This window comes from Mustela lutreola, chromosome 17, assembly GCF_030435805.1.
Source record: "Mustela lutreola isolate mMusLut2 chromosome 17, mMusLut2.pri, whole genome shotgun sequence".
In the NCBI taxonomy this organism is placed as follows: Eukaryota; Metazoa; Chordata; class Mammalia; order Carnivora; family Mustelidae; genus Mustela; species Mustela lutreola.
The window spans coordinates 31,989,551-32,012,156 of NC_081306.1; the positions used below are offsets into that span (position 1 = coordinate 31,989,551).

Consider the following 22,606-nt stretch of genomic DNA (forward strand, 5'->3'; position numbering starts at 1 on the left):
GTGACCTGATCCAGACTTTTGATCACCTTTGTCTAAATATTTCTATTTTAACAAAGTCCTTTTTAACACTGAGAGTCTAAAACATAGAAAAATACTCTGATTGTTATCTCACTAGAGTGGAAAATATATAGTTACCCATTAACTAATGATATCCATGTCTACATTAGATCCATGACATTTTTAATTCTTGGGAGCTTTTGGTTAAATGAATTTTTTAAGCTTCCTTTAAATGAAGCTTTAAGCCATCACCACATGAATAAAATTAAAGAACTAAATGAAAACAAGCCAAGTATTTACAGAGTAATAGAATGTGCAGTGGAAAGAATACAATTCTGAAATCATAAAGCCTAAATTAGTGTGATGCATCTTTACTAGCCATGTAATCATAAACCAGTTATCTAAATGTGTTAGCCTCAGTTTTTTCACCCATGAAATGGTGATGATAATACTTATTATGCAGAGTTGTTGTGTGGATGTGATGAAGCATGGAGCATGAGAGTCTCATATTCCATGCTAAAATGATAGCTATTTTTATACTTATAATAATTCTAATAATAGTAATTAAATTGTTCAAAATGGTAATATTCATTTATATTGAGGCATTGTATTGACTATTCACAGATACATTTACCAAAATAAATTTCATTTTACTTTACCCCCTCTGAGGATATATATTCCCTAATTCAATATGAATCTCATTATGAATAATAATTATCATAATAAATATGCTGATTTTTCTTCTATTTATTTTTAGTGAAGTATCCTTTACTGAATAAGCAAGTCTGTCTAATTCAAAATTTGCATGCTGCTTTCTTATGAAACTAGATTATAGAGTTGTATGAAATAAATTCATGCAGTTAAGACATTTATGTTTGGAAAAATGGGTGGTCAGTTTAGTATTTCAAAAGAAGATTTTAAATTTAAACCTTAAAACTGAGCTCCTTCAGCCTTATTTATAGGCCATCCTTCATGCTTCATAAGTACTCCTTCATTGTAAACTAAGTAATAGTTTTTGTCACAGTGTCTATAACGAAAATGGATTTTATATTCTATTATTTCAGAGTTCGTTGCAGTTTCTACTTCCTTACTTCCTTTTTTGAAAAATAGATTAATTCTACAAAAAGTTTTTTCCAGCTTTATTGAAAAAAAACGACATATTATAATTTGTAAATGTAAGAAATGATTTCTTATAACATTGCAAACTTTTAACATTGTGTAAATTTTGTACAATTTGATAAATTGGTATACATCTTTATTGCAATATAATCTATATAAAAATGTTAATACATCTACTATCTTGTATAGTTGCCACTGTTTTTTATGCATGTATCGTAAGGAATTTTAAGATCTATTCTCTTAGCAACTTTTATGTATATAGTATAGTAGAGATAAACTTCAGAGGTCTTGTGGGTTTTGTTCCAGACTGCCTCAATAAAGTGATTATCTCAAAAAACTAAGTCAAATTATTATTTTTTTTTGGTTTCCCAGTGCAAATAAAAAATTATGTTTCCCAGTGCATATAAAAAATAATCACTATACTGTACTGTTCAAAAGCATTATGCTTTTTAAGAAAAACCATGTATATACCTTAAGTAAACTAGTTCTGAGTTTTCAGTGGGTCATAATTACTGATCACAGATCACCATAACAAATACAATAATAATGAAAAAACTTGAAATATTGCAAGAATTACCAACATGTGACAGAGAGACACAAAATGAACAAATGTTGTTAGAAAAATGGTGGCAGCAGACCTCTTTTATACAAGATTGCTATAAACTTTCAACTTGTAAGAATGTGATATATGCAAAGTTTAATAAAGGGAAGCACAATAAAAATGTATGTATATATTATTAACTATGATCATCATGCTGTACATTAGATCCCCAGAACTTTTTCATATTATAGTTGCAAGTTTGTACCCTTTGACCACCTTATTCCACCCAGGTTCACCTCTTGTCAACTCAACTCTAAGTTTCCATTAGTTTGCCTTTTCCTCAGATTCTGTATGTAAGGGATATCATAATACATAAATTTAAAAAATATATACAATCTTTGAAATATTTCACTTAGTATAACGCCTTCAAGATCCATCCATGCTGTTGTAAATGGCAGTATTTCTTAATTTTTCATGGTTAAGTAGTATTCCATAGTATATTTTTACCATACTTATTTTATTCTTTCATCCATTAATGGATACTGAAGTTATTTCCATCTCTTGCTTAGAGTTAATAATTTTATAATAAACATAAGAGTGCAGATATGTCTTTGAACAGTGATTTCGTTGCCTTTAGATATATACCTAGAAGTGGGATTACTGAATCATATGGTAATTTTACTTTTAATAATATGAATAATCTCCATACTGTTTTCCATACAAATTTATATCCCTATCACAGTGCATAAGTTCCCCATTTTCCCCAATATTTACCAAAATTTGTTAGTTTCAATTTTTGGGTAGTATGTATTATAAGAGGTAGTAATATCTTGCTGTGTTTTTCAGAGGTAAACAACAACAACAACAACATAATGACTTTGCCCTGAGTTTTTTACGTTGAGCACTTTTTAATGCTCCTGTTGGTCATTTATATAACTTTTTTGAAAAAAAAAAGTCTATTGAGATCCTTTTGCTATTTTTTAAATTATATATATTTTTTCTATTTGTATCTGTTGGTTATTAACCTCTTTTCAGATATAAGATTTGTAAGTATTTTCTTACATTCTGTGGATTGTGTTTTCATTCTCTCTCTCTTTTTTTTGGCAATGCAGAAACTTTAGTTTGATGTAGTACCATTTATTTATTTTTGCTTTTTTTGCTTGTGTTTTTGGTCTGGTATCCAGAAAACTATTGGCAAGACCAATGTCAAGGAGAATTTGTCCTATGTTTTCCTTTAGGAAATGTAATGTAGTTTCATGCATAACCTTTAAGTCTTTAATTTATTTCAAGTTAAGACTTATGAGTGATATAAGGTTCCAGTTTCATACTGTTTATGTGACTATTCAGTTTTAAATATCATTTATTGAACAGACTATCTTTACCCATTACATATGTTGGCCCCTGTCAAATATTAGGTGACTGTATGAAAGGATTTATTTCTGGACTCTCAATTCTGTTCTACTTGTTTATGGGTCTGTTTTTATGCCAGTATACTTTATTGTTTTGAGCATGAGGGCTTTGTAGTATAGTTTCAAATCAAGAAGTGTAATTTCTCTTCTTCATTCTTTCTCAGAACTGCTTTTATTATTTGTCGTCTTTTATGGTCTCATATAAATTTTAGGATTCTTTACTTACTTCTGTAAAAAAATAATATTGGATTTTTTTTAAGATTTTTAATTTATTTATTTGACAGAGAGAGATGACAAGCAGGCAGAGAGGCAGGCAGAGAGAGAAGAGGAAGCAGGCTTCCTGCTGAGCAGAGAGCCTGATGCAGGGCTCGATCCCAGGACCCTGGGATCATGACCTGAGCCGAAGGCAGCGGCTTAACCCACTGAGCCACACAGGCGCCCCTAACATTGGATTTTTGATAGGAATTGGATTTACAGATGGTTTTCGGTAGTATGGACATTTTAACAATGTTAATTCTTGCCATTCATAAATATGAGCTATCTTTCCGTTTGTGTCTCCTTCAATTTCTTTATCAATGTCATAGTTTATGGAGTACAGATCTTTCATCTTCTTAGTTAAATCTATTCCTAAGTATTTTATTATTTTTGATGCTATTGTGAATTAGATTGTTTTCTTTATTTTTTCAGATAGTTCATCATTAGAGTGTTAAAATGCTCCTGTCTTGTGCTTACTTTGGCAGCACATATACTAAAATTGGAATGATGCAGAGAAGATTAGCGTGATCACTAAACAAGGATGACATGAAAAACTGGGAAGCATTCCATATTAAAAAGAAATGAAACAAAACAAAATTCTTGTCTGTTATATATTGATCTTGTATTTGGCAGCTTTACTAAATTTGTTTATTCAAAATTTTTTGTGAAGTTTTTAGGATTTTTTAACATGTAAGTTCATGTTATCCAAAAAAATAAAATTTTACTTCTTCCTTTTTTTTTTGGAGTCTTTTATTTCCTTATGTTCCTTGTTTCTCTGGCTAGGACATCCAGTAGTATGTCAAATGAGAGTAGTGAAAGTGGATACACTTGTCTTTTTTCTGATCGTTAAGGGGAAAACTTTCAAACTTTTTTGATTGAATATGAGATTAGCTCTGGGCTTGCAATATGTGTTTTCTCTTTAATAGATTTTTTAAATTATTTTTTAATTTTTTTTATAAACATATAATGTGTTTTTATCCCTAGGGGTACAGGTCTGTGAATCACCAGGTTCACACATTTCATAGCACTCACCATCACTCACCATAGCACTTGCCCTCCCCAATGTCCATACCCCCACCATCCTCTCCCAACACACCTCCCCCCAGCTACCCTCAGTCTGTCTTGTGAGATTCAGTCTTTTATGGTTTGTCTCCCTCCCAATCCCATCTTCTTTTATTTTTCTTTTCGTACGCCCCAAACCGCCTATGTTGCATCTCTACTTCATCATATCAGGGAGATCATAGGATAGTTGTCTTTCTCAGATTGATTTATTTCGCCATGCATAATATCCTCTAGTTCCATCCACAACATCACAAATAGCAGGATTTCATTTCTTTTGATGGCTGCATAGTATTTCATTGTACATATATACTACATCTTATTTATTGATTCATCTGTTGAAGGACATTTAGGTTCTTTCCATAGTTTAACTATTGTGGACATTGCTGCTATAAACATTTGGGTGCATGTGCCCCTTCAGAATGCCACGTTTGTATATGTAGGGTATATACTCAGTACTACAATCACTAGGTCCTAGAGTAGTTCTATTTTCAGCTTTTTGAGGCACCTCCACGCTGTTTTCCAGAGTGGTTGCACCAGCTTGCATTCCCGCGTACAGTGTAGGAGGGTTGCCCTTTCTCCACATCCTCGCCAGCATCTGTCATTGACTGACTTGTTCATTTTAGCCATTCTGAAAGGTGTGAGGTGGTATCTCATTCTGGTTTTGATTTGTATTTCCCTGATGCCAAGTAATGTGGAGCATTTTTTCATGTGTCTGTTGGCCATTTGGATGTATTCTTTGCAGAAATGTCTGTTCATGTCCTCTGCCCATTTCTTCATTGGATTATTTGTTCTTAGGGTGTTGAGTTTGATAAGCTCTTTATAAATTTTGGATACTGGCCCTTTATCTGGTATGTCATTTGCAAATATCTTCTCCCAGATAACTTCTGACAGTCATCTTTTGGCTTTGTTAACTGTTTCCTTTGCTGGGCAAAAGCTTTTTGATCTGAGGAAATCGCTATAGTTCATTCTTTCCCTTGCTTCCCTTGCCTTTGGCGATGTTCCTAGGAAGAAGTTGCTGCTGCTGAGGACAAAGAGGTTGCTATCTGCTCTCTCCTAAAGGATTTTGATGGATTCTTTCTCACATTATACTTCTTCACCCATTTCCAGTCTATTTTCATGTATGGTGTAAGGAAATGATCCAATGTCATTTTTCTGCATGTGGCTGTTCAATTTTCCCGACCCTAAAGCCAGCGGCTCCTTCTCTTCCCCGGGGGCGGCGTGCTGCGCCTTCCCCACACTTGCTCCTGGGGAGGGCGGTGACACAAGTGTGCAACCACGCTTCTCTCTCAAGCAGAGGGGATGCTAGGGCAAAGAGTATTTCGCTCCATGCGGGTATCTTCCAAACTGCTGTGGAGAGTAGCTCAGGCAAGCAGCAGCAGCATCCCCAAACCCAACTCTGATTTCCCAACGAATGCTGTGCTTTCCCAGGGGAGATGCCCAGGCAAAGAGGCTTTCGCTGTATGCGGGATTCTCCCACCAAGGGACTGGGCTCAAGCAAGCAGCAGCAGCCGCAAAACACTTCTCAGCGAATGCTTTGATTTCTCAGAGGCTTTGGCTTGGAGCGAAGAGCACTTCGCCGCTGCTTCCTCAGAAAGGCTCCAGTCGCGTCAGGGAAGAAGAGCTGCAGGAGAGCTGGTGCCTCTTGGTCCTTGCTTACCCGGGCTCCATGTTCGCGTCCTGGGTTCACACTGCCAGCCCGATCTAAGGAGACACAGCCACCACCGTGCAGTAGCGTGCGTAGCCTAGGACGGCACTCTATGCACTACCATCTCTCGGTGTAGGCATCGCTTGGCCTTTTACTCAGGCGCTCAGCAGGACTCGCGGACTAGGCCAGTGCTTTCCCGTCCTGAAAGGACGGTGACAGGATCCCTGCACACTGCCCTGTGCACTGAATAGGGAGTTTTGCGGGACTCCCCCTCTCCTTCCCATTAAACCCCGTGCCTCCTCCAAGCTTCCACATCCTGGTGGAATACGGCATCTGATGGCCAGTTCTTTCTGGGAGTTGTTTCTCGAGTTCAGGGTAGGCGCGTGGTGGCTAGCCCATGTCTCCATCACGGACAGGTGGCCAAGGAGCTGCTGTCTCCTTGAGCCCAAAGGCTTTTTGCCCAGACTCCTTCCTCAGAGTGGATCCCTTTCCCCTGCCCTAATTTTCCCCTCGTGTCTCCTTAGCAGCCAGGCTTCCGTCGCTCTGCAGTGACAGACGTGTCCCTTAAGGCTCTTTCCACAGGCGCCACCGCGCTTCTCTCTCAGGCAGAGGGGATGCCCAGGCCAAGAGGATTTCGCTCCATGCGGGTTTATCAAAACGTGCTGTGGAGACTAGCTCCGGCAAGCAGCAGGCGGCCTCCCACAGACCCGACTCTGATTTCCCAAAGAATGCTGTGCTTTCCCAGAGGGGATGACCCGGTAAAGAGGCTTTCGCTCTATGCGGGTTTCTCCCATCGTGCTGGGAATACTAGGCTAAGGCAAGCAACAAAATCAGACCACAGAACCGACTCTGTTTTCCCAGCGACTCCTATGCTCTCGCAGAGGTTTTAAGCTTGGCGCAAACCGCACTTCGCTGCTGCTTCCTCAGCAAGGCTTTGGTCATTGGCTCTGTAGCGGCACGGAAGAAGAGCCGCGGGAGGGCTGGTGCCTCTTAGGCCTTGCTTTCCCGGGCTCCAAGTCCGCGACCGGGTTCACCTTGCTAAGCCGAACTAAGAAGACACAGTCACAACCCTGCAGCAGCGTGCGAGGCCTAGCATGGCACTCTATGCCTATTACCATCTCCTGGCCTAGGTAAGGCTTTGTCTTTTGCTCAGGCGCTCAGGCAGATTCGGGGTCTAGGCCGGTGCCTTCACTACAGGAGAGAGGAGGCACAGGATCTGTGCACACGGCCCGTGCACTGGGATGGGGAACTGTGGGGAACTGTCTCCACTCCTTCCCCGGCACACACCTGCCACCCACAACGCTGCCACATCTTGGTGGAAGACGTCATCTGACTGCCCGTTTCTCCATAGGGTTGTTTCTGCGAGTTCCAGGTATGGCACATGGGGGAAACCAGTCTGCCCTTGGGACAGGTGTCCAAGGTGATGCTCACTCCTTGGGACCAGAGGCACAGGACAGGCCGGCCTTCTGCCCAAACTCCTTCCTCAGAGTGGAGCACGCACGCCTGCCCTAGTCGTCCCCTCATGTCTCCTTAGCAGACAGGCTTCCATCTCTCCGCACAGGGAGCCGGTGACACTTGTCTTGCCACTGGCCTGCTGTTCGTGTACAGCAGTCTATCCTGCTTCCCGAGGTTTCCCGACCCCAAGGCCAAGGGCTCCTTCTCTTCCCCGGGGGCGGTGTGCCTCGCCTTCCCCACATTTGCTCCTGGGGAGCTTTGTGACAGACTAGTGCTACCACTCTTCTCGCCCAGGCAGAAGGGATGCTAGGACAAAGAGCATTTCGCTCCATGCGGGTATCTTCCACCGTGCTGCGGAGACTAGCTCAGGCAAGCAGCAGCAGCATCCCCAAAACCAACTCTGATTTCCCAAGGAAAGCTGTGCTTTCCCAGGGGAGATGCCCAGGCAAAGAGGCTTTCCCTGTATGCGGGTTTCTCCCACCGCGAGACTGGGCTCAGGCAAGCAGCAGCAGCCGCCAGAACACTTCTCAGCGAATGCTGTGCTTTCGCAGAGGCTTTGGCTTAGAGCGAACAGCACTTCGCCGCTGCTTCCTCGCACGGCTTCAGTCGCGTCAGGGAAGAAGAGCTGCGGGAGAGCTGGTGCCTCTTGGGCCTCACTTTCACGGGCTCCATGTTCGCGTCCTGAGTTCACCCTGCCGGTACGAACTAAGCAGACAAGCCACAACCGTGCAGTAGCGTGCGTAGCCTAGGATGGCACTCTATGCACACTACCATCGCCCGTGTAGGCATCGCTTGGCCTTTTATTCTGGCGCTCAGTAGGACTCGCAGACTAGGCCAGTGCTTTTCCCACAGGAAAGGAATGTGACAGGATCCCTGCACACTGCTCTTTGCACTGAATAGGGAGCTTTGGGTTACTATCCCCACTCTTTCACGTTAAACCCCGTGCCGCCAGCAAGCTTCGACATCCTGGTAGGAGACGGCATCTGATGGCCAGTTCTTTCTGGGAGTTGTTTCTCGAGTTCAGGGTAGGGCGTGGTGGCAAGCCCATGTCCCCACCACGGACAGGTGGACAAGGAGCTGCTGCTGTCTCCTTGAGCCCAAAGTCTTTTTGCCCAGACTCCTTCCTCAGAGTGGATCCCTTTCCCCTGCCCTAATTTTCCCGTCGTGTCTCCTTAGCAGCCAGGCTTCCGTCGCTCTGCAATGACAGACGTGTCCCTTAAGGCTCTTTCCACAGGCGCCACCGCGCTTCTCTCTCAGGCAGAGGGGATGCCCAGGCCAAGAGGATTTCGCTCCATGTGGGTTTATCACACCGTGCTGTGGATACTAGCTCCCGCAAGCAGCAGGCAGCATCCCACAGACCTGACTCTGATCCCAAAGAATGCTGTGCTTTCCCAGAGGGGATGCCCTGGCAAAGAGGCTATCGCTCTATGCGGGTTTCTCCCATCGTGCTGGGAATACTAGGCTAAGGCAAGCAACAATAGCAGCCCACAAAACCGACTCTGTTTTCCCAGCGACTCCTATGCTCTCGCAGAGGTTTTCAGCTTGGCGCAAACAGCACTTCGTTGCTGCTTCCTCAGCAAGGCTTTGGTCATTGGCTCTGTCTCGGCAGGGAAGAAGAGCCGCGAGAGAGCTGGTGCGTCTTGGGCCTTGCTTTCCCGGGCTTCAAGTTCGCGCCCGGGGTTCACCTTGCTAAGCCGAACTAAGCAGACACAGTCACAACCCTGCAGCAGCGTGCGCGGCCTAGCATGGCACTCTATGCCTATTACCTTCTCCTGGCCTAGGTAAGGCTTTGTCTTTTGCTCAGGCGCTCAGGCAGACTCGGCGTCTAAGCCAGTGACTTCAATACGGGAGGGAGGAGGCGACAGGAACTGTGCACAGGGCCCATGCACTGCGATCGGGAAATGTGGGGGAATGTCTCCACTCCTTCCCCGGCACACCCCCTGCCACCCACATAGCTGCCACATCTTGGTGGAAGACAGCATCTGACTGCCCGTTTCTCCATGGGGTTTTTTCTGCGAGTTCCGGGTATGGCACCTGGGGGCAAGCCCGTCGGCCCTTGGGACAGGTGGCCAAGGAGATGCTGTCTCCTTGGGACCAGAGGCACAGGACAGGCCTGCCTTCTGCCCAGACTCCTTCCTCAGAGTGGAGCACGCGCCTCTGCCCTAGTCGTCCCCTCATGTCTCCTTAGCAGACAGGCTTCCATCTCTCCGCACAGAGAGCAGGTGACACTTGTCTTGCCACTGGCCTGCTGTTCGTGCACAGCAGGCCATTCGGCTTCCCGAGCGTTTCCCGACCCCAAGACCAAGGGCTCCTTCTATTCCCTGGGGGTGGCGTGCTGTTCGTTCCCCACACTTGCTCCTGAGGAGCGCTGTGACAGACGAGTGCTACCACTCTTCTCTCTCAGGCAGAAGGGATGCTAGGGCAAAGAGTATTTCGCTCCATGCGGGTATCTTCCACCGTGCTGCGGAGATTGCTCAGGCAAGCAGCAGCAGCATCCCCAAACCCAACTGTGATTTCCCAACGAATGCTGTGCTTTCCCAGGGGAGATGCCGAGTCATAGAGGCTTTCGCTGTATGCGCGTTTCTCCCACGGCGAGACTGGGCTCAGGCAAGCAGCAGCAGCCCGCAAAACACTTCTCAGCAAATGCTGTGCTTTCGCAGAGGCTTTGGCTTGGCGCGAACAGCACTTCGCCGCTGCTTCCTCAGCAAGGCTTCAGTCGCGTCAGGGAAGAAGAGTTGCGGGAGAGCTGGTGCCTCTTGGGCCTTGCTTTCCCGGGCTCCATGTTCGCGTCCTGGGTTCACCCTGCCAGGCCGAACTAAGCAGACACAGCCACCACCGTGCAGTAGCGTGCGTAGCCTAGATTGGCACTCTATGCACACTACCATCTCTCGGTGTCGGCATCGCTTGGCCTTTTACTCAGGCGCTCAGGAGGACTCGCGGACTAGGCCAGCGCTTTCCCCACTGGAAAGGAAGGTGACAGGATCCCTGCACACTGCCCTGTGCACTGAACAGGGAGCTTTGCGGGACTGTCCCCTCTCCTTCCCGTTAAACACCGTGCCTCCGCCAAGCTTCCACATCCTGGTGAAAGACGGCATCTGATGGCCAGTTCTTTCTGGGAGTTGTTTCTCGAGTTCAGGGTAGGCGCGTGGTGGCGAGCCCATGTCTCCATCACGGACAGGTGGCCAAGGAGCTGCTGTCTCCTTGAGCCCAAAGGCTTTCTGCTCAGACTCATTCCACAGAGTGGAGCCCTTTCCCCTGCCCTAATTTTCCCGTCGTGTCTCCTTAGCAGCCAGGCTTCCGTCGCTCTGCAGTGACAGACGTGTCCCTTAAGGCTCTTTCCACAGGCGCCATCGCGCTTCTCTCTCAGGCAGAGGGGATGCCCAGGCCAAGAGGATTTCGCTCCATGTGGGTTTATCACACCGTGCTGTGGATACTAGCTCCCGCAAGCAGCAGGCAGCATCCCACAGACCTGACTCTGATCCCAAAGAATGCTGTGCTTTCCCAGAGGGGATGCCCTGGCAAAGAGGCTATCGCTCTATGCGGGTTTCTCCCATCGTGCTGGGAATACTAGGCTAAGGCAAGCAACAATAGCAGCCCACAAAACCGACTCTGTTTTCCCAGCGACTCCTATGCTCTCGCAGAGGTTTTCAGCTCGGCGCAAACAGCACTTCGTTGCTGCTTCCTCAGCAAGGCTTTGGTCATTGGCTCTGTCTCGGCAGGGAAGAAGAGCCGCGAGAGAGCTGGTGCCTCTTGGGCCTTGCTTTCCCGGGCTTCAAGTTCGCGCCCGGGGTTCACCTTGCTAAGCCGAACTAAGCAGACACAGTCACAACCCTGCAGCAGCGTGCGCGGCCTAGCATGGCACTCTATGCCTATTATCTTCTCCTGGCCTAGGTTAGGCTTTGTCTTTTGCTCAGGCGCTCAGGCAGACTCGGCGTCTAAGCCAGTGACTTCAATACGGGAGGGAGGAGGCGACAGGATCTGTGCACAGGGCCCATGCACTGCGATCGGGAAATGTGGGGGAATGTCTCCACTCCTTCCCCGGCACACCCCCTGCCACCCACATAGCTGCCACATCTTGGTGGAAGACAGCATCTGACTGCCCGTTTCTCCATGGGGTTTTTTCTGCGAGTTCCGGGTATGGCACCTGGGGGCAAGCCCGTCGGCCCTTGGGACAGGTGGCCAAGGAGATGCTGTCTCCTTGGGACCAGAGGCACAGGACAGGCCTGCCTTCTGCCCAGACTCCTTCCTCAGAGTGGAGCACGCGCCTCTGCCCTAGTCGTCCCCTCATGTCTCCTTAGCAGACAGGCTTCCATCTCTCCGCACAGAGAGCAGGTGACACTTGTCTTGCCACTGGCCTGCTGTTCGTGCACAGCAGGCCATTCGGCTTCCCGAGCGTTTCCCGACCCCAAGACCAAGGGCTCCTTCTATTCCCTGGGGGTGGCGTGCTGTTCGTTCCCCACACTTGCTCCTGAGGAGCGCTGTGACAGACGAGTGCTACCACTCTTCTCTCTCAGGCAGAAGGGATGCTAGGGCAAAGAGTATTTCGCTCCATGCGGGTATCTTCCACCGTGCTGCGGAGACTAGCTCAGGCAAGCAGCAGCAGCATCCCCAAACCCAACTCTGATTTCCCAAGGAAAGCTGTGCTTTCCCAGGGGAGATGCCGAGTCAAAGAGGCTTTCGCTGTATGCGCGTTTCTCCCACGGCGAGACTGGGCTCAGGCAAGCAGCAGCAGCCCGCAAAACACTTCTCAGCAAATGCTGTGCTTTCGCAGAGGCTTTGGCTTGGCGCGAACAGCACTTCGCCGCTGCTTCCTCAGCAAGGCTTCAGTCGCGTCAGGGAAGAAGAGCTGCGGGAGAGCTGGTGCCTCTTGGGCCTTGCTTTCCCGGGCTCCATGTTCGCGTCCTGGGTTCACCCTGCCAGGCCGAACTAAGCAGACACAGCCACCACCGTGCAGTAGCGTGCGTAGCCTAGATTGGCACTCTATGCACACTACCATCTCTCGGTGTAGGCATCGCTTGGCCTTTTACTCAGGCGCTCAGGAGGACTCGCGGACTAGGCCAGCGCTTTCCCCACTGGAAAGGAAGGTGACAGGATCCCTGCACACTGCTCTTTGCACTGAATAGGGAGCTTTGGGTTACTATCCCCACTCTTTCACGTTAAACCCCGTGCCGCCAGCAAGCTTCGACATCCTGGTAGGAGACGGCATCTGATGGCCAGTTCTTTCTGGGAGTTGTTTCTCGAGTTCAGGGTAGGTTCCTGGTGGCCGGCCCATGTCTCCACCACGGACAGGTGGCCAAGGAGCTGCTGTCTCCTTGAGCCCAAAGGCTTTCTGCCCAGACTCCTTCCTCAGAGTGGAGCCCTTTCCCCTGCCCTAATTTTCCCGTCGTGTCTCCTTAGCAGCCAGGCTTCCGTCGCTCTGCAGTGACAGACGTGTCCCTTAAGGCTCTTTCCACAGGCGCCACCGCGCTTCTCTCTCAGGCAGAGGGGATGCCCAGGCCAAGAGGATTTCGCTCCATGTGGGTTTATCACACCGTGCTGTGGATACTAGCTCCCTCAAGCAGCAGGCAGCATCCCACAGACCTGACTCTGATCCCAAAGAATGCTGTGCTTTCCCAGAGGGGATGCCCTGGCAAAGAGGCTATCGCTCTATGCGGGTTTCTCCCATCGTGCTGGGAATACTAGGCTAAGGCAAGCAACAAAAGCAGACCACAGAACCGACTCTGTTTTCCCAGCGACTCCTATGCTCTCGCAGAGGTTTTCAGCTTGGCGCAAACAGCACTTCGTTGCTGCTTCCTCAGCAAGGCTTTCTCATTGGCTCTGTAGCGGCACGGAAGAAGAGCCGCGGGAGGGCTGGTGCCTCTTAGGCCTTGCTTTCCCGGGCTACAAGTCCGCGACCGGGTTCACCTTGCTAAGCCGAACTAAGAAGACACAGTCACAACCCTGCAGCAGCGTGCGTGGCCTAGCATGGCACTCTATGCCTATTACCATCTCCTGGCCTAGGTAAGGCTTTGTCTTTTGCTCAGGCGCTCAGGCAGATTCGGGGTCTAGGCCGGTGCCTTCACTACAGGAGAGAGGAGGCACAGGATCTGTGCACACGGCCCGTGCACTGGGATGGGGAACTGTGGGGGACTGTCTCCACTCCTTCCCCGGCACACCCCTGCCACCCACAACGCTGCCACATCTTGGTTGAAGACGTCATCTGACTGCCCGTTTCTCCATGGGGTTTTTTCTGCGAATTCCGGGTATGGCACCTGGGGGCAAGCCCGTCGGCCCTTGGGACAGGTGGCCAAGGAGATGCTGTCTCCTTGGGACCAGAGGCACAGGACAGGCCTGCCTTCTGCCCAGACTCCTTCCTCAGAGTGGAGCACGCGCCCCTGCCCTAGTCATCCACTCATGTCTCCTTAGCAGACAGGCTTCCATCTCTCCGCACAGGGAGCCGGTGACACTTGTCTTGCCACTGGCCTGCTGTTCGTGTACAGCAGTCTATCCTGCTTCCCGAGGTTTCCCGACCCCAAGGCCAAGGGCTCCTTCTCTTCCCCGGGGGCGGCGTGCTGCGCCTTCCCCACATTTGCTCCTGGGGAGCTTTGTGACAGACTAGTGCTACCACTCTTCTCGCCCAGGCAGAAGGGATGCTAGGACAAAGAGCATTTCGCTCCATGCGGGTATCTTCCACCGTGCTGCGGAGACTAGCTCAGGCAAGCAGCAGCAGCATCCCCAAACCCAACTCTGATTTCCCAAGGAAAGCTGTGCTTTCCCAGGGGAGATGCCCAGGCAAAGAGGCTTTCCCTGTATGCGGGTTTCTCCCACCGCGAGACTGGGCTCAGGCAAGCAGCAGCAGCCGCCAGAACACTTCTCAGCGAATGCTGTGCTTTCGCAGAGGCTTTGGCTTGGAGCGAACAGCACTTCGCCGCTGCTTCCTCGCACGGCTTCAGTCGCGTCAGGGAAGAAGAGCTGCGGGAGAGCTGGTGCCTCTTGGGCCTCACTTTCACGGGCTCCATGTTCGCGTCCTGAGTTCACCCTGCCGGTACGAACTAAGCAGACAAGCCACAACCGTGCAGTAGCGTGCGTAGCCTAGGATGGCACTCTATGCACACTACCATCGCCCGTGTAGGCATCGCGTGGCCTTTTATTCTGGCGCTCAGTAGGACTCGCAGACTAGGCCAGTGCTTTTCCCACAGGAAAGGAATGTGACAGGATCCCTGCACACTGCTCTTTGCACTGAATAGGGAGCTTTGGGTTACTATCCCCACTCTTTCATGATAAACCCCGTGCCGCCAGCAAGCTTCGACATCCTGGTAGGAGACGGCATCTGATGGCCAGTTCTTTCTGGGAGTTGTTTCTCGAGTTCAGGGTAGGGCGTGGTGGCAAGCCCATGTCCCCACCACGGACAGGTGGACAAGGAGCTGCTGCTGTCTCCTTGAGCCCAAAGTCTTTTTGCCCAGACTCCTTCCTCAGAGTGGATCCCTTTCCCCTGCCCTAATTTTCCCGTCGTGTCTCCTTAGCAGCCAGGCTTCCGTCGCTCTGCAGTGACAGACGTGTCCCTTAAGGCTCTTTCCACAGGCGCCACCGCGCTTCTCTCTCAGGCAGAGGGGATGCCCAGGCCAAGAGGATTTCGCTCCATGTGGGTTTATCACACCGTGCTGTGGATACTAGCTCCCGCAAGCAGCAGGCAGCATCCCACAGACCTGACTCTGATCCCAAAGAATGCTGTGCTTTCCCAGAGGGGATGCCCTGGCAAAGAGTCTATCGCTCTATGCGGGTTTCTCCCATCGTGCTGGGAATACTAGGCTAAGGCAAGCAACAATAGCAGCCCACAAAACCGACTCTGTTTTCCCAGCGACTCCTATGCTCTCGCAGAGGTTTTCAGCTTGGCGCAAACAGCACTTCGTTGCTGCTTCCTCAGCAAGGCTTTGGTCATTGGCTCTGTCTCGGCAGGGAAGAAGAGCCGCGAGAGAGCTGGTGCCTCTTGGGCCTTGCTTTCCCGGGCTTCAAGTTCGCGCCCGGTGTTCACCTTGCTAAGCCGAACTAAGCAGACACAGTCACAACCCTGCAGCAGCATGCGCGGCCTAGCATGGCACTCTATGCCTATTACCTTCTCCTGGCCTAGGTAAGGCTTTGTCTTTTGCTCAGGCGCTCAGGCAGACTCGGCGTCTAAGCCAGTGACTTCAATACGGGAGGGAGGAGGCGACAGGATCTGTGCACAGGGCCCATGCACTGCGATCGGGAAATGTGGGGGAATGTCTCCACTCCTTCCCCGGCACACCCCCTGCAACCCACATAGCTGCCACATCTTGGTGGAAGACAGCATCTGACTGCCCGTTTCTCCATGGGGTTTTTTCTGCGAGTTCCGGGTATGGCACCTGGGGGCAAGCCCGTCGGCCCTTGGGACAGGTGGCCAAGGAGATGCTGTCTCCTTGGGACCAGAGGCACAGGACAGGCCTGCCTTCTGCCCAGACTCCTTCCTCAGAGTGGAGCACGCGCCTCTGCCCTAGTCGTCCCCTCATGTCTCCTTAGCAGACAGGCTTCCATCTCTCCGCACAGAGAGCAGGTGACACTTGTCTTGCCACTGGCCTGCTGTTCGTGCACAGCAGGCCATTCGGCTTCCCGAGCGTTTCCCGACCCCAAGACCAAGGGCTCCTTCTATTCCCTGGGGGTGGCGTGCTGTTCGTTCCCCACACTTGCTCCTGAGGAGCGCTGTGACAGACGAGTGCTACCACTCTTCTCTCTCAGGCAGAAGGGATGCTAGGGCAAAGAGTATTTCGCTCCATGCGGGTATCTTCCACCGTGCTGCGGAGACTAGCTCAGGCAAGCAGCAGCAGCATCCCCAAACCCAACTGTGATTTCCCAACGAATGCTGTGCTTTCCCAGGGGAGATGCCGAGTCAAAGAGGCTTTCGCTGTATGCTCGTTTCTCCCACGGCGAGACTGGGCTCAGGCAAGCAGCAGCAGCCCGCAAAACACTTCTCAGCAAATGCTGTGCTTTCGCAGAGGCTTTGGCTTGGCGCGAACAGCACTTCGCCGCTGCTTCCTCAGCAAGGCTTCAGTCGCGTCACGGAAGAAGAGCTGCGGGAGAGCTGGTGCCTCTTGGGCCTTGCTTTCCCGGGCTCCATGTTCGCGTCCTGGGTTCACCCTGCCAGGCCGAACTAAGCAGTCACAGCCACCACCGTGCAGTAGCGTGCGTAGCCTAGATTGGCACTCTATGCACACTACCATCTCTCGGTGTAGGCATCGCTTGGCCTTTTACTCAGGCGCTCAGGAGGACTCGCGGACTAGGCCAGCGCTTTCCCCACTGGAAAGGAAGGTGACAGGATCCCTGCACACTGCCCTGTGCACTGAACAGGGAGCTTTGCGGGACTGTCCCCTCTCCTTCCCCTTAAACCCCGTGCCTCCGCCAAGCTTCCACATCCTGGTGAAAGACGGCATCTGATGGCCAGTTCTTTCTGGGAGTTGTTTCTCGAGTTCAGGGTAGGTTCCTGGTGGCCGGCGCATGTCTCCACCACGGACAGGTGGCCAAGGAGCTGCTGTCACCTTGAGCCCAAAGGCTTTCTGTTCAGACTCATTCATCAGAGTGGAGCCCATTCCCCTGCCCTAATCTTCCCCTCGTGTCTCCTTAGCAGCCAGGCTTCCGACGCTCTGCAGTGAGAGACGTGTCCCTTAAGGCTCTTTCCACAGGCGCCACCGCGCTTCTCTCTCAGGCAGAGGGGATGCCCAGGCCAAGAGGATTTCGCTCCATGCGGGTTTATCACACCGTGCTGTGGAGACTAGCTCCGGCAAGCAGCAGGCGGCCTCCCACAGACCCGACTCTGATTTCCTAAAGAATGGTGTGCTTTCCCAGAGGGGATGACTCGGTAAAGAGGCTTTCGCTCTATGCGGGTTTCTCCCATCGTGCTGGGAATACTAGGCTAAGGCAAGCAACAAAAGCAGACCACAGAACCGACTCTGTTTTCCCAGCGACTCCTATGCTCTCGCAGAGGTTTTCAGCTTGGCGCAAACCGCACTTCGCTGCTGCTTCCCCAGCAAGGCTTTGGTCATTGGCTCTGTAGCGGCACGGAAGAAGAGCTGGGGGAGGGCTGGTGCCTCTTAGGCCTTGCTTTCCCGGGCTCCAAGTCCGCGACCGGGTTCACCTTGCTAAGCCGAACTAAGAAGACACAGTCACAACCCTGCAGCAGCGTGCGTGGCCTAGCATGGCACTCTATGCCTATTACCATCGCCTGGCCTAGGTAAGGCTTTGTCTTTTGCTCAGGCGCTCAGGCAGATTCGAGGTCTAGGCCGGTGCCTTCACTACAGGAGAGAGGAGGCGCAGGATCTGTGCACACGGCCCGTGCACTAGGATGAGGAACTGTGGGGGACTGTCTCCACTCCTTCCCCGGCACACCCCTGCCACCCACAACGCTGCCGCATCTTGGTGGAAGAAGTCATCTGACTGCCCGTTTCTCCATAGGGTTGTTTCTGCGAGTTCCAGGTATGGCACATGGGGGAAACCAGTCTGCCCTTGGGACAGGTGTCCAAGGTGATGCTCACTCCTTGGGACCAGAGGCACAGGACAGGCCGGCCTTCTGCCCAAACTCCTTCCTCAGAGTGGAGCACGCACGCCTGCCCTAGTCGTCCCCTCATGTCTCCTTAGCAGACAGGCTTCCATCTCTCCGCACAGGGAGCCGGTGACACTTGTCTTGCCACTGGCCTGCTGTTCGTGTACAGCAGTCTATCCTGCTTCCCGAGGTTTCCCGACCCCAAGGCCAAGGGCTCCTTCTCTTCCCCGGGGGCGGTGTGCCTCGCCTTCCCCACATTTGCTCCTGGGGAGCTTTGTGACAGACTAGTGCTACCACTCTTCTCGCCCAGGCAGAAGGGATGCTAGGACAAAGAGCATTTCCCTCCATGCGGGTATCTTCCACCGTGCTGCGGAGACTAGCTCAGGCAAGCAGCAGCAGCATCCCCAAAACCAACTCTGATTTCCCAAGGAAAGCTGTGCTTTCCCAGGGGAGATGCCCAGGCAAAGAGGCTTTCCCTGTATGCGGGTTTCTCCCACCGCGAGACTGGGCTCAGGCAAGCAGCAGCAGCCGCCAGAACACTTCTCAGCGAATGCTGTGCTTTCGCAGAGGCTTTGGCTTGGAGCGAACAGCACTTCGCCGCTGCTTCCTCGCACGGCTTCAGTCGCGTCAGGGAAGAAGAGCTGCGGGAGAGCTGGTGCCTCTTGGGCCTCACTTTCACAGGCTCCATGTTCGCGTCCTGAGTTCACCCTGCCGGTACGAACTAAGCAGACAAGCCACAACCGTGCAGTAGCGTGCGTAGCCTAGGATGGCACTCTATGCACACTACCATCGCCCGTGTAGGCATCGCTTGGCCTTTTATTCTGGCGCTCAGTAGGACTCGCAGACTAGGCCAGTGCTTTTCCCACAGGAAAGGAATGTGACAGGATCCCTGCACACTGCTCTTTGCACTGAATAGGGAGCTTTGGGTTACTATCCCCACTCTTTCACGTTAAACCCCGTGCCGCCAGCAAGCTTCGACATCCTGGTAGGAGACGGCATCTGATGGCCAGTTCTTTCTGGGAGTTGTTTCTCGAGTTCAGGGTAGGGCGTGGTGGCAAGCCCATGTCCCCACCACGGACAGGTGGACAAGGAGCTGCTGCTGTCTCCTTGAGCCCAAAGGCTTTTTGCCCAGACTCCTTCCTCAGAGTGGATCCCTTTCCCCTGCCCTAATTTTCCCGTCGTGTCTCCTTAGCAGCCAGGCTTCCGTCGCTCTGCAATGACAGACGTGTCCCTTAAGGCTCTTTCCACAGGCGCCACCGCGCTTCTCTCTCAGGCAGAGGGGATGCCCAGGCCAAGAGGATTTCGCTCCATGTGGGTTTATCACACCGTGCTGTGGATACTAGCTCCCGCAAGCAGCAGGCAGCATCCCACAGACCTGACTCTGATCCCAAAGAATGCTGTGCTTTCCCAGAGGGGATGCCCTGGCAAAGAGGCTATCGCTCTATGCGGGTTTCTCCCATCGTGCTGGGAATACTAGGCTAAGGCAAGCAACAATAGCAGCCCACAAAACCGACTCTGTTTTCCCAGCGACTCCTATGCTCTCGCAGAGGTTTTCAGCTTGGCGCAAACAGCACTTCGTTGCTGCTTCCTCAGCAAGGCTTTGGTCATTGGCTCTGTCTCGGCAGGGAAGAAGAGCCGCGAGAGAGCTGGTGCGTCTTGGGCCTTGCTTTCCCGGGCTTCAAGTTCGCGCCCGGGGTTCACCTTGCTAAGCCGAACTAAGCAGACACAGTCACAACCCTGCAGCAGCATGCGCGGCCTAGCATGGCACTCTATGCCTATTACCTTCTCCTGGCCTAGGTAAGGCTTTGTCTTTTGCTCAGGCGCTCAGGCAGACTCGGCGTCTAAGCCAGTGACTTCAATACGGGAGGGAGGAGGCGACAGGATCTGTGCCCAGGGCCCATGCACTGCGATCGGGAAATGTGGGGGAATGTCTCCACTCCTTCCCCGGCACACCCCCTGCCACCCACATAGCTGCCACATCTTGGTGGAAGACAGCATCTGACTGCCCGTTTCTCCATGGGGTTTTTTCTGCGAGTTCCGGGTATGGCACCTGGGGGCAAGCCCGTCGGCCCTTGGGACAGGTGGCCAAGGAGATGCTGTCTCCTTGGGACCAGAGGCACAGGACAGGCCTGCCTTCTGCCCAGACTCCTTCCTCAGAGTGGAGCACGCCCCTCTGCCCTAGTCGTCCCCTCATGTCTCCTTAGCAGACAGGCTTCCATCTCTCCGCACAGAGAGCAGGTGACACTTGTCTTGCCACTGGCCTGCTGTTCGTGCACAGCAGGCCATTCGGCTTCCCGAGCGTTTCCCGACCCCAAGACCAAGGGCTCCTTCTATTCCCTGGGGGTGGCGTGCTGTTCGTTCCCCACACTTGCTCCTGAGGAGCGCTGTGACAGACGAGTGCTACCACTCTTCTCTCTCAGGCAGAAGGGATGCTAGGGCAAAGAGTATTTCGCTCCATGCGGGTATCTTCCACCGTGCTGCGGAGACTAGCTCAGGCAAGCAGCAGCAGCATCCCCAAACCCAACTGTGATTTCCCAACGAATGCTGTGCTTTCCCAGGGGAGATGCCGAGGCAAAGAGGCTTTCGCTGTATGCGCGTTTCTTCCACGGCGAGACTGGGCTCAGGCAAGCAGCAGCAGCCCGCAAAACACTTCTCAGCAAATGCTGTGCTTTCGCAGAGGCTTTGGCTTGGCGCGAACAGCACTTCGCCGCTGCTTCCTCAGCAAGGCTTCAGTCGCGTCAGGGAAGAAGAGCTGCCGGAGAGCTGGTGCCTCTTGGGCCTTGCTTTCCCGGGCTCCATGTTCGCGTCCTGGGTTCACCCTGCCAGGCCGAACTAAGCAGACACAGCCACCACTGTGCAGTAGCGTGCGTAGCCTAGATTGGCACTCTATGCACACTACCATCTCTCGGTGTAGGCATTGCTTGGCCTTTTACTCAGGCGCTCAGGAGGACTCGCGGACTAGGCCAGCGCTTTCCCCACTGGAAAGGAAGGTGACAGGATCCCTGCACACTGCCCTGTGCACTGAACAGGGAGCTTTGCGGGACTGTCCCCTCTCCTTCCCGTTAAACCCCGTGCCTCCGCCAAGCTTCCACATGCTGGTGAAAGACGGCATCTGATGGCCAGTTCTTTCTGTGAGTTGTTTCTCTAGTTCAGGGTAGGTTTCTGGTGGCAGGCCCATGTCTCCACCACGGACAGGTGGCCAAGGAGCTGCTGTCACCTTGAGCCCAAAGGCTTTCTGTTCAGACTCATTCCTCAGAGAGGAGCCCATTCCCCTGCCCTAATCTTCCCCTCGTGTCTCCTTAGCAGCCAGGCTTTCGTCGCTCTGCAGTGACAGACGTGTCCCTTAAGGCTCTTTCCACAGGCGCCACCGCGCTTCTCTCTCAGGCAGAGGGGATGCCCAGGCCAAGAGGATTTCGCTCCATGCGGGTTTATCAAAACGTGCTGTGGAGACTAGCTCCGGCAAGCAGCAGGCGCCCTCCCACAGACCCGACGCTGATTTCCCAAAGAATGCTGTGCTTTCCCAGAGGGGATGACTAGGTAAAGAGGTTTCGCTCTATGCGGGTTTCTCCCATCGTGCTGGGAATACTAGGCTAAGGCAAGCAACAAAAGCAGACCACAGAACCGACTCTGTTTTCCCAGCGACTCCGATGCTCTCGCAGAGGTTTTCAGCTTAGCGCAAACCGCACTTCGCTGCTGCTTCCTCAGCAAGGCTTTTGTCATTGGCTCTTTAGCGGCACGGAAGAAGAGCCGCGGGAGGGCTGGTGCCTCTTAGGCCTTGCTTTCCGGGGCTATAAGTCCTCGACCGGGTTCACCTTGCTAAGCCGAACTAAGCAGACACAGTCACAACCCTGCAGCAGCGTGCGTGGCCTAGCATGGCACTCTATGCCTATTACCATCTCCTGGCCTAGGTAAGGCTTTGTCTTTTGCTCAAGCGCTCAGGCAGATTCGTGGTCTAGGCCTGTGCCTTCCCTACAGGAGAGAGGAGGCGCAGGATCTGTGCACACGGCCCGTGCACTGGGATGGGGAACTGTGGGGGACTGTCTCCACTCCTTCCCCGGCACACCCCTGCCACCCACAACGCTGCCACATATTGGTGGTAGACGTCATCTGACTGCCCGTTTCTCCATGGGGTTGTTTCTGCGAGTTCCGGGTATGGCACCTGGGGGCAAGACCGTCTGCCCTTGGGACAGGTGGCCAATGAGATAATATCCCCTTGGGACCAGAGGCACCGGACAGGCCTGCCTTCGGCCCAGACTCCTTCATCAGAGTGGAGCACGCGCCCCTGCCCTAGTCATCCCCTCATGTCTCCTTAGCAGAAAGGCTTCCATCTCTCCGCACAGGGAGCCGGTGACACTTGTCTTGCCACTGGCCTGCTGTTCGTGTACAGCAGTCTATCCTGCTTCCGGAGGTTTCCCGACCCCAAGGCCAAGGGCTCCTTCTCTTCCCCGGGGGCGGCGTGCTGCGCCTTCCCCACATTTGCTCCTGGGGAGCTTTGTGACAGACTAGTGCTACCACTCTTCTCTCCCAGGCAGAAGGGATGCTAGGACAAAGAGTATTTCGCTCCATGCGGGTATCTTCCACCGTGCTGCGGAGAC

General features: G+C 51.8%; 1 non-coding gene across 1 annotated transcript; it reads left to right on the forward strand.

The window, feature by feature from the left end:
* Positions 1-3,790: 3,790 nt before the first annotated feature.
* Positions 3,791-3,897, forward strand: LOC131820208 (U6 spliceosomal RNA). The gene has a single exon (XR_009349526.1). It is a non-coding gene; the product is annotated as a U6 spliceosomal RNA (small nuclear RNA).
* The last annotated feature ends 18,709 nt before the right edge of the window (positions 3,898-22,606 follow it).